The sequence below is a fragment of the Sminthopsis crassicaudata genome, chromosome 3 (assembly GCF_048593235.1).
Source record: "Sminthopsis crassicaudata isolate SCR6 chromosome 3, ASM4859323v1, whole genome shotgun sequence".
Taxonomy (NCBI): Eukaryota; Metazoa; Chordata; class Mammalia; order Dasyuromorphia; family Dasyuridae; genus Sminthopsis; species Sminthopsis crassicaudata.
Genome location: NC_133619.1, coordinates 340,763,841 through 340,778,516, shown reverse-complemented (window position 1 = coordinate 340,778,516; position 14,676 = coordinate 340,763,841).

The window sequence follows — 14,676 nt, the reverse complement described above, 5'->3', positions numbered from 1 at the left end:
GCCCAGTAGTAGCACTTCTGGATCAAAGGGTATGCACATTTTGATAACTTTTTGGGAATAGTTCCAAATTGCTCTCCAGAATGGTTGGATTCTTTCACAACTCCACCAACAATGCATCAGTGTTCCAGTTTTCTCACAGCCCCTCCAACATTGATCATTATTTTTTCCTGTCATCTTAGCCATTCTGACAGGTGTGTATTGGTATCTCAGAGTTGTCTTAATTTGCATTTCTCTGATCAATAGTGATTTGGAACACTCTTTCATATGAGTGGAAATAGTTTCAATTTCATCATCTGAAAATTGTCTGTTCATATCCTTTGACCATTTATCAATTGGAGAATGGTTTGATTTCTTAAAAATTAGAGTCATTTCTCTATATATTTTGGAAATGAGGCCTTTATCAGAATCTTTAACTGTAAAAAATGTTTTCCCAATTTGTTACTTCCCTTCTAATCTTGTTTGCATTAGTTTTGTTTGTACAAAAGCCTTTTAATTAGATGTAATCAAAATTTTCTATTTTGTGATCAATAATGATCCCTAGCTGTCTTTTAGTCACAAATTCCTTCCTCCTTCACAAGTCTGAGAGGTAAACTATCCTATGTTCCTCTAATCTATTTATGATCTCATTATTTATGCCTAAATCATGGACCCATCTTGATCTTATCTTGGCATATGGTGTTAAATGTGGTCCCTATCTAATTTCTGCCATACTAATTTCCAGTTTTCCCAACAGTTTTTGTCAATTAATGAATTCTTATCCCAAAAGTTGGGATCTTTGTGTTAGTCATACGCTATTCTGCTATAGTTGTACACTATTTTGTCCTGTAAACCTAACTTATTCCACTGATCAACTAGTCTATTTCTTAGCTAATACCAAATGGTTTTGGTGACTGCTGCTTTATAATATAGTTTTAGACCAGATACAGCTAGGCCACCTTCATTTGATTTTTTTCCCCATTAATTCCCTTGAAATTCTCGACCTTTTGTTCTTCCATATGAATTTTGTTATTTTTTCTAGTTCATAAAAATTATTTCTTGGGAGTCTGATTGGTATAGAACTAAATAAATAGATTAGTTTAGGGAGTATTGTCATCTTTGTTTTATTCACTTGGCCTATCTAAGAGCACTTAATGTCTTTCCAATTATTTAAGTCTGACTTTATTTTTGTGGCAAGTTTTTTTATAATTTTGCTCATATAATTCCTGACTTTTCTTTTGTAGATGGATTCCCAATGTTTTATACTCTTGAAAGTTGTTTTGAATGGAATTTCTCTTTGTATCTCTTGCTGTTGGATTGTGTTGGTAATGTATAAAAATGCTGAGGATTTATGTGGATTTATTTTGTATCCAGCAACTTTGCTAAAATTGTGAATTATTTCTAATAACTTTTTATTAGAATCTCTGGAGTATTCTAAGCATACCATTGCATACCATAAGCATACCATCTTCAAAGAGTGGTAGTTTGATTTCCTCATTACCTACTCTAATTCCTTTAATCTCTTTCTCGACTCATTGCTGAGGCTAGCATTTCTAATACAATATTGAATAGTAATGGTAAGAGTGGGCAACCTTGTTTCACTCCTGATTTTACTGGAAAAGGTTCCAGTTAATCCCCATTACATATGATGCTTACTGATGGTTTAAATATATGCTCCTGACTATTTTAAGGAATAATCCATTTATTCTTGTATTCTCAAGTGTTTTTAGTAGGAATGGATGTTGTATTTTATCAAATGCTTTTTCTGCATCTATTGAGATGATATTTTTGTTAATTTGATTATTAATATGGTCAATTATACTAATAGTTTTCCTAATATTAAACCAGCACTGCATTCCTGGTATAAATCCTACTTGATCATAGTGTATTATCCTGGGAATGATTTTCTGTAGTCTTTTTGCTAATATCTTATTTAAGATTTTCACATCAATATTCATTAAGGAGATTGGTCTATAGTTTTCTTTCTCAGTTTTCAATCTACTTGGTTTAGGTATCAGTACCATGTATGTGTCATAAAAGGAGTTTTGTAGGACTCCTTTATTCCCTGTTCTTTCAAATAGTTTATATAACATTGGAGCTAATTGTTCTTTAAATGTTTTGTAGAATTCATATGTAAATCCATCTGGTCCTGGGGATTTTTTCTTAGGGAGTTGATTAAAAGCTTGTTCTATTTCTTTTTCTGAAATAGGACTATTTAAGGAATTTACTTCCTTCTCTGTTAATCTGGAAAGCCTATATTTTTGGAGGTAGTCATCCATTTCACTGAAGTTATCAAATTTATTTGCATAAAGTTGGGCAAAGTAACTCCTTATTATTGCTCTAATTTCCTCTTCATTGGTGGAAAGCTCCCCCTTTTCACTTTTAAGACTAAAAATTTGATTTTCCTCTTTCCTTTTTTTTTTTTTTTGATCAGATTTACCTATTTATCTATTTTATCTATTTTATTGTTTTTTTCATAAAACCAACTCTTAGTTTTATTTATTAATTCAATAGTTTTTTTAACTTTCAATATTATTAATTTCTCCTTTTAATTTTAGAATTTCAAGTTTAGTATTTGGTTGGGGGTTTTTAAGTTGGACTTTTTCTAGCTTTATAAGTTGCAAGCCCAATTCATTGATCTTCTCTTTCTCTATTTTATTCAAGTAAGCCTCTAAAGATATAAAATTTCCCCTTATTACCACTTTAGCTGCATCCCATAAATTTTGGTATGATGTCTCATCGTTGTCATTATCTTGGGTGAAATTACTAATTTTTTCTACAATTTGCTGTTTCACCCAATCATTCTTTAAGATGAGATTATTTAGTTTCCAATTACTTTTTGGTCTATTTACTCCTAACTTCTTGATGAATGTAATTTTTATTGCATCATGATCTGAGAGGAAAGCATTTACTATTTCTGCCTTCCTACATTTACTTTTGAGATCTTTATGTCCTAATATATGGTCAATTTTTGTATAGATTCCATGAACTGCTAAGAAGAAAGTATACTCCTTTCTATCACCATTCAGTTTTCTTCAAAGATTTAATATACCTAATTTTTTCTAATATTCTATTTACCTCTTTAATTTCTTTATTTGTTTTGTGGTTTGATTTATCTAATTCTGAGAGTGCAAGGTTGAGATCTCCCACTATTATAGTTTTGCTGTCTATTTCTTCTTGCAACTCTCTTAACTTCTCCTTTAGGAAGTTAGATGCTATACCACTTGGTGCATATATGTTTAGTATTGATATGGCTTCATTGTCTATGCTACCTTTTAGCAGGATATAGTTTCCTTATCTCTTTTGATTAGATCAATTTCTGCTTTTGCTTGATCTGAGATAAGATGTCTACCCCTGCTTTTTTGGCTTCACCTGAAGCATAATAGATTCTGCTCCAAACTTTTACCTTTACTCTGAATGTATCTCCGTGCTTTAAATGTGTTTCCTGTAAACAACATATTGTAGGGTTCTGATTTTTGATCCAGTCTACTATCCGCCTCCGTTTAATGGGAGAGTTCATCCCATTCACATTTACAGTTAAAATTACTAATTCTGTATTTCCTGCCATCATATTATCCCCTGATTATGCTTTTTTCCCCTTGTTCCCCCTGAACCCCTTCCCCAATATTAAACTTCTGGCCCCACTTGTATCATGCAGCCCTGCCTTTTTAGTACCCTCCCCCCTCCTTTTAAAAAACTTCCCCTTTCTTGTACCCTTCCCTTATTACTCCTTTCCTTTTCCCTTTTCCTCTCCCCCCTTTTAATGAGGTGAGAGAGAATTCTCTGAAAAAAAAAAGTCAATTATTTACTCTTTGAGCCAACTTTGATGAGAGTAAGATAAGCACAATGTTACTCCCCCTCTCTAAATTCCCTCAGATGTGATACATTTTCTTTGCCTCTTCCTGGGATGTAGTTTCCCTCTTTAAGTCCCCTTTTTCCGTTTTCTGACAGTATCCCCTTTCTATTTCTACTTCCATTTTTTTAATGATATAACAGTAAGATCAGATTATACATGTGGACTTACTGTATATCCACAACAGAAATACAGTGCTCAAGAGTTCCTTTTACCTTTTTCTGCTTCTCTTGAGTCTTGTGGTTGGAGATAAAATTTTTTGTTGAGATGTTTTTTTTTCTTAGAAATACATGGAATTCATCTGTTTCATTAAATGCCCATCTTCTTCCATGGAAGAAAATGATAAACTTAGCTGGGTAGTTTATTCTTGGCTGCATTCCAAGTTCTTTTGCCTTTCAGAAGATCAGATTCCAGGCCCTTTGATCCTTTAACGTGGATGCAGCCAGATCTTGAGTGACCCTTATTGTGGCACCTCGATATTTGAATTGTTTTTTCTTTGCTGCTCGTAATATTTTTCCCTTAGTCTGATAGTTTTGCAGCTTGGCCACAATATTACATGGAGTCTTCATTTAGTTAGTTAGTTAGTTAGTTAGTTAGTTAGTTAGTTAGGGTCTTTTCCAGAAGGTGTTTGATGAATTCTTTCAATGCCTATTTTACCTTCTGGTTCTATTACCTCTGGAGAGTTCTCTGATGATTTCATGTAAAATAGAATCTAGGCTCTTTTTTTTTATCATAATTTTCGGGAAGTCCAGTGGTCCTCAGATTATCTGAGATCTATTTTCTAGGTCTGTTGATTTTCCCAGTAAATATTTGATGTTATTCTTCAGCTTTTCATTTTTTTTTGGTTTCATTTGATTGATTCTTGGTGTCTCAATGAATCATTCATTTCCATTTGTTCAGTCCTGATTTTTAATGAATCATTTTCTTCTCTTTTTTATTTCTTTTTGTATGTCCAATTGAGTTTTTAAATGAGTTATTTTGCTCTATGGAATTTTTTTAGTGAGTTCTTTTCTTTTTCCAATTTACAAATCCTACTTTCTTGGGAATTCTTTATCTTTTCCAATTCACAGATCTTACTTTCCTGTGATTTTTAAACCTTTGCCAATTCACAAATTTTGTTTCCCTGCACTTTCTGTGAATTCTTTGTTTTCCAATTTAAATTTCGGGAAGTTGTTACTCTCCAATATAGCTTCTCTTTCTTTTTCCCATTTACCTTCTAACTTTCTTTTTATGTCTTTAATAGTCTCTTCTAGGAGAGAGTTATGTGATGGGGTCCAGGTAACATTCCCCTTAAGGGTATTATCTGGAGACTGTTTGCTGTTAGCCTCCTCGGGGTTGGAAACCCACTCTTTTTCTGTATAGAAGGTATCAATCTTTCTCTTCAATTTTTAACTCATTTTTAAAAACCTATGGGGGTCTACCTTCAGGGTAAGGAAATCCCCAGCTTCCTCTGCAGTACAGCGATAGTTTCGCCAGCAGCTGTCTTGTGTATGGGCTGCAAAAGTACAAGGGTGCACTGGGAGAGAGTTTTCTCCCTCACTGGAAGTGATTCAGAGCTGGTTAGCACAGCTGGACTGTGGGAGTGTCCAGTGAAGAACCCCTGCTGTGTGGTCTAGCGACTGCCCTGAGGCTAGAGGCTGAACAGTGCAGGTGTCACAACCTCAGGCCAAAGCCCCCTGTGGGGCCGTGTATATTAGCAGCTGACCAGTGAATAGGCCCAGCACACCGACCGGAAGTGTCTCTGCCCAGGGAAACACAGTTGCTGCTGTGGAATTTCTACTGCCTCAGGCCAAGCCCAGACCTGGGCAATCTCCCCCTACTGGGCAGGTTCTTAACTGCCCCAAGGAAAAGCCCTGGATAGCAGAAGGCGGCTGCATAGCCATGCCATGATCTATGCTGAGTCACTTCCGATTTGGGGTAGCTATAGGCAGTTTCTGGTGGTATTTTTTTAAAAGTGGCTTGATTTCTGTGCTGATCTACTGTTTTGCAAGCAGAGTAGAGCTGTCAGCCTATGCCAAAGTCCTCTGTCTCTGTAGCTTTTCTAACCCCAGACGCCTCCCCAGCCTGATCGGCACAATATGTTTGTCTTCAGTCTATCACTGTCTGCCACTGGTCTTTTCTCCACCTGTCAGTATAGATCTTTTCTGACAAAATTCCAGATTCTCTTTGGCTGGTAAATTGTGTTTCTAATCTTTATGGTTTTTATCAATCCAGTGTTATTTTTGAGGCTGAATTAAATAGTTGGTATTGAAGGTAAGAGAGAGCTTAGAAATTCGCGTGTATCTTCTCTGCCATCTTACTTCTGCCCCCGAACCAAATCACTAGGGAAGATTTTAACTTGAACAGCCAAACCAGGAAATATAGGGGGAAAAAACAAGCAAAAAGTTGATGATGCAATCTCAATGAAACCAGAGCTTCCTCTTATGAGGTAGTCCATGGTAGTCACAGAAAACCACAACTGGGGATCTCAGGCTTCAAGGCTTTTGTATTTCCTGATTGCACCATGCATGGCTCCTTCCCTGACCCTTACAATAACCATTCCTTAAATAATAGCTTTAGTGAAATGAAAAAAGAAAACAATTCCTTAAAAAGTAGAATTTGTGAAATGAAAAAAAAAAAAAATCCAACAAACAAAACAATTCTTTTAAAAGTCCAATTGGTTAAATGCAAAAGGATATAAAGAAGAACTGGAAAAAATTTACAAAAATTAGAATTGACCAAATGGGATTGAATGACTTGATTAGAAACTAAGAATCAATCGAACAAAACCCAAAAAAATTAAAAAATAAAGGAAAATGTAAAATACCCCATTGGAAAAACAACTAACCTGACAAAAAAATCCAGGAGATACAATCTAAAAATTAATGGACTACAAGAAAATCATAATGATAAAATAGCCTAGACAACATCTTTCAAGAAATCATCAAGGAAAACTGCCCAAATATCCTAGAATAAGAAAAAATAGACATTGAAAGAATCTACCGATCACCTCCTGAAAGAGACCCCAAATGAAAACTGCATAAAATATTGTAGCTAAATTCCAGAATTATCAGATCAAAGATAAAATATTGTAAGCAGACAGAAACAATTCAAATATCGAGGAGTCACAATCAACATTACCAAAGACCTACCAGCTTCTACTTTAATATACTGAAGAGCCTGGAGTATGATATTCTAAGGGCAAAGGAACTTGGATGGCAGCTAAGAAAGAACTATCCAGCAAAATTAAACATTATTTTTCAGGGGAAAAGATGGATATTCAACAAAATAGGAGACTTTTATTTATTTTTGATGAAAAGATCAGAGCTGAAAAGAAAAATTGATCTTTAAATATAAAACTCAAGTATAAAAAGGTAAAAAAGGAAGGGAAAAAGCTATGTTTTGTAAAGGTTAAAATATTTATATATCTATAGGGAAGATAACACCTTTTAACTCTTGGGAACTCTTTTTGTTAGGGATATACTTAAAGGGTGTAGGTATAATTTGACTTTACTGTGATCACATAAAAAAGAAACCTGTTGGGGTGGAAAAAGAATTGTACTGGAATAAGAAGAAAGAGTAGATAAAATGGGATAAATTACATCACATGAAGATGAACAAAAACCTATTACAGTTTAGAGAAAGAAAGGAGGGGAGTGAGCATTGTTCGAATCTCAATCTCATCAAATTTGGCTCAGAGAGAGAATATCAGACACATTTAGTTTGATAGAGATACTTGTGTCATCCTATAGGGAAGTAGGTGGAGAAAGGGAAAAGAAAAGGGGGAGATAAAAGAAAGGAGAGTAGAAATAAAATGGGAAAGAAATAAAGGGATAGGGATTATAAAAGAGGAGGGCATATTGAGGGAAATGGTGGTCAGAAGCAAAACACTGAGGAGAAAATGAAAGATAAAAGTTATAACTTGGGGAAAATAAGATGGAGGGAAATACAGAGTTAGTAATTTTAATTGTGAATACAAATGAGATGAATTCTCCTATAAAGTGGAAGCAGATAGACTGAATTAAAAGCCAAAATCCTACAATATGTTGTTTACAAGAAACACATCTAAAGCAGTGGGATACATAGAGAGTAAAAGTAAAAGGCTGTAGCAGAATCTATTGTTTCAGCTGAAGTAAAGAAATCCTGATCTCAGATCAAGCAAAATCAAAAATAGATCTGATTAAAAGAAATGAGGAAGGAAACTATATCTTGTTAAAGGATAGCATAGATAATGAAATAATATCAAACCTATATATATATATATATATATATATATATGCACCAAATGCTATAGCATCCAAATTCCTAGAAGTTAAGAGAGCTGCAAGAAGAAATAGACAGCAAAACTATATTAGTGGGGATCTCAACCTCATTCTATCAGATCTAGACAAATAAAACCACAAAATAAATAAGAAAGAAATTAAGGAGGTAAATAAAATTTTAGGAAAACTGAATAGAGACACAAAGGCTTATACTTTTTTCACATGGCAACACATGGAACCTACACAAAAATTGACCATATATTAGGGCATAAAAACCTCAAAATTAAATTCAGAAAGTAAAAAATAATAAACACATGTTTTTCAGATCATGATGCAATAAAAATTATACATAATAAAGGGCCAGGAAAAATAAACCAAAAATTATTTGGAAACTAAATAATCTAATCATAAAACATGAGTGGGTGAAACAACAAATCATACACACAATGGCGAATTTCATCTAAGAGAATGACAATAATGAGACCATATACCAAAATTTATGGGATGCAGCTAAAGCAATTCTTGGGGGAAATAGCTCTAAATGCTTACTTGAATAAAAGAGAGAAAGAGAAGATTAATGAATTGGGCATGCAACTAAAAAAGCTAGAAAAAGAACAAATTAAAAACCCTCAATTAAATACCAAATTTGAAAATATGAAAATAAAAGGGTAGATTTTAAAAATAGAAAGTAAGTAAACTATTGAATTAATAAACAAAACTAAGAGTCGGTTTTATGAAAAAATATTGATAAATCTTTAGTTAATTTATTTGGAAAAAGGAAAAAAGAAAATCAAATTGCTAGTATCAGAAATGAAAAGGGTTAACTTTCAACAATGAAGAGAAAATTAGAATAATAATTAGGAACTATTTTGCTCAACTGGATGCCAATGAATATGATAATCTAAATGAAATGGATGAAATACTTAGAAAAATTAGATTGTCTAGATTAACAGAGGAGGAAATAAATTACTTAAATAGTCCCATTTTAGAAAAATAAATTGAACAAGCTATTAATGAATTCTCTAAGAAAAAAATCTCCAAAGCCAGATGGATTTACAAGTGAATTCTACCAAACATTTAAAGAATAATTAATTCCAATACTATACAAACTATTTGGAAAAATAGTAAAAGAAGAAGTCCTATAAAATTCCTGTTATAACACAAATATGGTGCTAATACCTAAACCAGGTAGGGTCAAAATAGAGAAATAAATTATAGACCCCTTTCTTTAATGTATATTGATGCAAAATATTAAATAAAATATTAGAAAAGAGATTATAGCAAATTATCCACAGGATAATATATGTTGACCAAGTAGGATTTATGCCAGAAATGCAGTGCTTGATTCCATATTAGGAAAATGATTAGCATAATTGAATATATCAATAACCAAACTAACAAATCACATAATTATCTCAATAGATGCAGAAAAATAATTTGACACCATTCCTATTAAAAACACTAAAGAACTTTGGAATAAACAGAGTTTTCCTTAAAATGATCCATAGTATCTATCTAAAACCATGAGCAAGCATCATACGTAATGGGGATAACCTAGAAGCATTTCCAGTAACATCAAGATTGAAACAAGATTGCCCACTATCACCATTACTTGTTAGGCTCTTACTAGGTGCTAAGTTGGTACTTAACAATTCTCTAGCACAGGGCTCACACCTTTAGTTCACACCTTTAAAAGGAGTTTATATCTTTAGACTTCTGAAAAGGAGTTTACACCTTTAAAGGAGTTTACACCTTTAAAAGGAGCAAGTTCATTGGTTGTAAGTAGTACTCACAAGCCCATTCTCTGAGAGGATAAAAGGAGAAGGCTGTCTGGAAAGAGTCAGTCTGGTGAAGGTCAAGGATAAGACTTCACACACTCTTGAAGGCAGAGTCTGATTCCCACACTCTAGGAGATTCACAGTCAAGATTTCATTCCCTTCTATCTTTTCTCTGGCTGAAAGCTGCAGAAACCTCCCAAGAAACCTGCTCCCAGAGAAAAGGATTTACAAAAAAGAAACCTCCTCCCAGAGAAGGACTACAATTGAGAGCTGACAGGACATTACATTTTGGCGCCCAACATACTTATCCTTACTCTGGCTGATTCTGAGCCCTTCAGAGGAGCTAACCCAGACTTCACAATGACTATTCAATGTTGTATTAGAAATGCTAGCTTTAGCAATAAAAGAAGAAAAAGAAATTAAATGAAAAAGAGTATGTAATAAGGAAACAAAATTATCACTCTTTGCAGATGATATGATGGTATACTTAGAGAATGCCAGACAATCAACTAAAAAGTATTAGAAAAATTAACTTTTTGCAAAATTGCAGGATACAAAATTAATCCCCATTAATCAATTACATTTTATGTTACCAACCAAGTCCAGTAGGAAGAGAAACAAAAAGAAACTCCATTTAAAATAAAATATTTGCGAGTCTATGCACCAAGATAAAGTCAGGAACTATATGAAGACAATTACAAAACATTTTCCACACAAAGTCAGTTCTAAACTACTGGAAGAATATCAAGTGCCCATGGGTAGGCTGAGCTAATATAATCAAAATGACAGTTCTTCCTAAATTAATCTATTTATTCAATGTCATACAAAGCAAACTACTTTATTAACTATTTTAGAGAACTATAAAAATATTAATAAAGTTCATCTGGTCAAGAATTTTAAGGAAATTAATGAAAAAAAGCAAATGAAAGTGGCCTAGCTATATCAAACTATGCTATAAAGCATCGATCATCAAAATCATGTGGTATTGGCTAAGAAATAGCATAATGGATCAGTGGAATAGGTTATGTTCATAAGACACAGTAGTCAATGACTAGTATGTTATAAATTCAAAGACCCCAGTTTCTGAGATAAGAACTCACTATTTGACAAAAATTTCTGGAAAAATTGTAAAATAGTATGGCAAAAACTAGGCATTAATCAACACCTAATATTCCATGTCAAGATAAGGTTGAAATAGGTTCATGATTTAGACATAAAGAGTGATACTACAAGCAAATTAGAGTAACGAAGGATAGTTTACCTCTCAGATCTGTGGAGAAGGAAGGAATATATGACCAAAGAATAATTAGAAAACATTATGATATGCAAATGATTTGATTATATTAAATTAAAAGTTTTTGTACAAACAAATGAGTGCAAAGAAGAAAAGTAGCAAACTGGGGGAAACTTTTTATACCCAAGGGTTCTGATAAGGGCCTCATTTCTAAAACATATAGAGAATTGATTCAAATTTATAAGAACACAATTTATTCTCCAACTGATAAATGGTCAACTGTTAGGATTCTGGAATGAATAGAGACAATAATTATGTAATTTATCATGGTTCAGTATGATTGATCTGACCCTACAAGGAAATGTTATGGTCCAGAACTTGAAACAAGGTACTGAGTAGAATTGAGGAGACAATAGTTAAATCTAATTTAGCATTGATTTAATCCTATAAAAAATAATGGTTTCCTTGTGATATAATGATTGGTGTATACTCAGCATGGGACATGTAAGTGAGAAGCTCTCAGAACTTTGGGAGAACTTCAGAGAACTTCAGGAGAGGGCCAAAGAGAACTTTGGGAGATTCAGAACTAGGATTAACTTCTGGGAGATTCACAACGCAGAAACCACAATTCCACACTCTTAGAGGCAGAGTCAGATTCATTCCCACTTCAACTTTTGTGCTGGTTGGAGACATTGGGAAAACAAGAGGCTGGAGACATTCAGACAAGAGCTCTCAGGAATCAAGGAGAGAGGAAGGCCTCCAGAAAACTAGCTGAGCCCCAAGTGAAGGAGAAAAGATTTTGGAAGAGACAATAAAAGATCTGGACTTTAACTCCTGGCTGCATTTTCGGATTATCTGAAAATAAGGCTGCCTCCAGAAGCTCCCCAAGAAACCTGCTCCCAGAGAATAATTACAATTTAGAGAAGTGAGTATTACAGTCAACAGATATAAACAGACAATTTTCAGATGAAGAAATTAAAAGTATTTCTAGTAATATGAAAAAATGCTTCAAATAACTATTTTTAAAGAAATACAAATTAAGACAATTCTGAGGTACTATTATATCTCTCTAAGATTGACTAAGATGACAAGAAAAGATAATGATAAATGTTGGAGAAGATGTGGGAAAACTGGGACACTAATGCATTGTTGGTGGAGTTGTGATATGATCCCATTATTCTGGAAAGAAATTTGGAAATGTACCTATATAGTTATCAAACTAGGCATACCCTTTGATCCACCAGTGTGTCCTGAGTCCATATCCCAAAGAGATTATAAAAAAAAGTGAAAAGGAGCCACATGTGCAAAAATGTCTATAGCAGCCCTTTTTATAGTGGCAAGGAACTGGAAACTGAATGGATGTCCATCTATAAGAAAATGATTGAATAAGTTATAGTATATGAATGTTATGGAATACTCTTGTTCTATAAAAAATGATCATCAAGATAATTTTAGAAAGACCTGCAAAGACTTACATGAACTGATGAGAAGTGAAGTGAATAGAACCAGGAGAACATTGTATATGGCAACAACAAGATTATATGATGATCAATTTTGATGGATGTGGCTCTTTTCAACAATGAGATAATTCAGGTCAATTCCAATGGTCTCATGATGGAGAGAGCCATCTACACACACAGAGAGGACTGTGGGGACTAAGTGTGTATCATAACATAGTATTTTCACTTTTTTATTATTGTTTGCTCTCTTTTTGTTTTTTCTCACATTTTTTTAAAACTTTTTGATCAGATTTTTCTTTGCAGCATGATAAATATGGGAATATATATAAAAGCATTGTACATTTTTAACATAAAAATAATAAAATTTAAAATTGGGGAATGTTTCTTTTTTTTTTTTTACAAATAATTTTCTTTTAGTTTATTCAACATCAAATAAAGTTATAAGGTATTACCAATTATAATGTGATAATATGCATTTTAGATAATATAAAAATAAGTCTGTGATCCTCAGACTTGATGTGTAACATCTTTCAACCTTGATCATCACAGAGATAACATTACAATAGTCAGAACTTATTTTGGAAATTTTACCAAGATAGCTAGACATAGGGTAGTGACATGTTGAACAATTTGTACTTAAATGAAATCTGTGTCTAAAGTGGAGTCACTCATGGAACTAGAGCAAAAATACAGGAACCCTTTCTCTCTGCCTCTATACAAGCATCTTTTTTTCCCCCAAACATCAATTTTATTTCTCTGTATTTTCCTACAGTAAGTATTTTGATGATGGAGATCAATGAAGACATGGCTAGCCCTGGGCACTCTTTCTTTTTTTTATTTTTATAATTGCTTATTTAATTTTTATTTTATTTTATAATTATAACTTTTTTTTGACAGTACATATGCATGGGTAATGCTTTACAACATTATCCCTTGCACTTACTTCTGTTTAGATTTTTTCCCTTCCTCCCCCAACCCCCTCCCCCAGATGGCAGGCAGTCTTATACATGTTAAATATATTACAATATATTCTAGATACAATATATGTGTGTAGAACAGAATTTCTTGTTGCACAGGAAGAATTGGATTCAGAAGGTAAAAATAACAGTTTACACTTATTTCCCAGTGTTCCTTTTCTGGATGTAGCTGATTCTGTCTATCACTGATCAATTGGAATTGGATTAGCTCTTCTCTATGTTGAAGATATCCACTTCCATCAGAATACATCCTCGTACAGTATCATTGTTGAAGTATATAATGATCTTCTGGTTCTGCTCGTTTCACTTAGCATCAGTTGATGTAAATCTCTCCAAGCCTCTCTGTATTTCTCGTGTTGGTCATTTCTTACAGAACAATAATATTCCATAACATTCATATACCATAATTTACCCAACCATTCTCCAATTGATGGACATCCATTCATCTTCCAGCTTCTAGCCACTATGAAAAGGGCTGCCACAAACATTTTGGCACATACAGGTCCTTTTCCCTTCTTTAGTATTTCCTTGGGATATAAGCCCAGTAGTAGTATGGCTGGGTCAAAGGGTATGCACATTTTGATAACTTTTTGGGCATAATTCCAGATTGCTCTCCAGAATGGTTGGATTCTTTCACAACTCCACCAACAATGCATCAGTGTCCCAGTTTTCCCACAGCCCCTCCAACATTCATCATTATTTGTTCCTGTCATCTTAGCCAATCTGACAGGTGTGTAATGACATCTCAGAGTTGTCTTAATTTGCATTTCTCTGATCAATAGTGATTTGGAACACTCTTTCATATGAGTGGAAATAGTTTTAATTTCATCATCTGAAAATTGTCTGTTCATATCCTTTGACCATTTATCAAATGGAGAATGGCTTGATTTCTTATAAATTAAAGTCAATTCTCTGTATATTTTGGAGATGAGGCCTTTATCAGAACCTTTAACTGTAAAAATGTTTTCCCAGTTTGTTACTTCCCTTCTAATCTTGTTTGCATTAGTTTCGTTTGTGCAGAAACTTTTTAATTTAATGTAATCAAAATTTTCTATTTTGTGATCAATAATGGTCTCTAGTTCTCCCTTGGACACAAACTCCTTCCTCCTCCACAAGTCTGAGTGGTAAACCATCCCCTGTTCCTCCAATTTATTTAT